General features: G+C 45.3%; 1 pseudogene; it reads left to right on the top strand.

The window, feature by feature from the left end:
- Positions 1-236: 236 nt before the first annotated feature.
- LOC103247948 (olfactory receptor 51I2-like) lies at positions 237-1,266 on the top strand (annotated as a pseudogene).
- Positions 1,267-1,705: the final 439 nt, after the last annotated feature.

Raw genomic sequence — 1,705 nt, forward strand, 5'->3', positions numbered from 1 at the left:
AGGATCACTTTATGTATATTAAAAGAAAGTATCACTTTGTTAAATACAAAAAGAAACCAGTGTTACATGCTATCAACTAGAACTTTTGTCATCAATAAGCTTAATTTACAGTTCTTCTCCCTTTTCATTTAGATGGAAGTACATTTTAAAATATGATTCACATCTGTCATATTTGCTAGTGTGCATGAACCAATGGCACCTGGTATCAGAGGTGGTGTTCTTCCAATAATTTTGTATTTTCTCCTTATTTTCTACCCAAATTGAAGATCTCACATCTCTCCAGAGCCCTTGGCTGCCTCCCTAGGATGCTCCCTTCCCAGTCCTATGTCAACATCTCCTTCTTCCAACCACCTGCTTTTCTCATGATTGGCATCCCAGGGCTGGAGGCCATTCATGGCTGGCTCACCATCCCCTTCTCCTCCATGTACACTGTGGCCCTCACTGGGAACTGCCTGATTCTCCTGGCTGTGAAGAGGACCCCCAGCCTGCACCAGCCCGTGTATTACTTCCTGTCCATGCTGGCACTCACCGATGCAGGCCTCACCTTGTCCACAATGCCTACCACCTTGGCTGTGCTCTGGTTTGACTATCGACTCATTGGCTTCAATGCCTGCCTGGTCCATATATTCTTCCTGCACTCCTTCTCTGTGGTGGAGTCCTCAGTGCTCCTGGCCACGTCCTTTGACTGCTTTGTGGCATCTCCAGCCCCCTGCGCTATGCAGCTGTCCTCACAAATAATATCATCATCAGGATTGAGCTGGCCATTGTGGTTTGAGCCACTGTGTCCCTCTTCCCCGTTCCCTTCTTGCTGAAGCGATTGAACTACTGCCCTGGAAAGATCCTCTTGTCTCATTCATTCTGTTTCCATGCAGATGTCATGAAACGGGCCTGTGCTGACATCACGGTCAACATCCTTTATGGGCTCTATGTGGTTCTGTCCACAGTGGGTGTAGACTCCTCGCTTATTGTCCTGTCCTATATACTTATTCTTTATACAGTGATGGGGCTGGCCTCTCCCAGGGAACGCATCCAGGCCCTCAATACCTGTGTGTCTCATATCTTAGCTGTCCTGGTTTTCCACATTCCAGCCATAGGTGTGTCTATGATCCACCGTTTTGGGAGGCACCTACCCCACATTGTGCATGCCCTGGTTGCCTATGTGTATCTGATAGTGCCTCCTGTGCTCAACCCCATCATCTACAGTATGAATCCAAGCCCATCAGGGAGGCCATGCTCAAGGTACTGAGAAGGAAGGGGCAAGGCTGATGAAATAAGAAAATAACCTAAAGATCTGGAAGGAAAATATGGCCAAACAGTCATATCTTATGCCCAGAAAGCCCTTACTCAAATCTCTTGCCCAGACGCATTATGAAGAGTATGACAAGCAATTGAATGCCCTCAGACTAATACGTAAAGAACAGTCTTGATTCCTTTATACACTCACTAACCTCAGATATTTTCTTTGGTGTTTACTTGTGCAAGAATCTGTACTCATCACTAAAAATGTTAAAAGTGAACCATATCGCCTTTGTCATTCACTGGGGGACAACAGTCCTTAAATGCACAATTATAGTAATATGTAATGAGAATGTGATAGACACACACAAAGTGTTATGGGAACTCAGAAGAGAGTTTACTGGTCCTGCAAGAGGAAATAAGAAAGGATTCAGATGAGAAAGAAGCTGAAAGGTAAATAGAGGGTTGT

Source organism: Chlorocebus sabaeus, chromosome 1 (assembly GCF_047675955.1).
Source record: "Chlorocebus sabaeus isolate Y175 chromosome 1, mChlSab1.0.hap1, whole genome shotgun sequence".
Classification (NCBI taxonomy): Eukaryota; Metazoa; Chordata; class Mammalia; order Primates; family Cercopithecidae; genus Chlorocebus; species Chlorocebus sabaeus.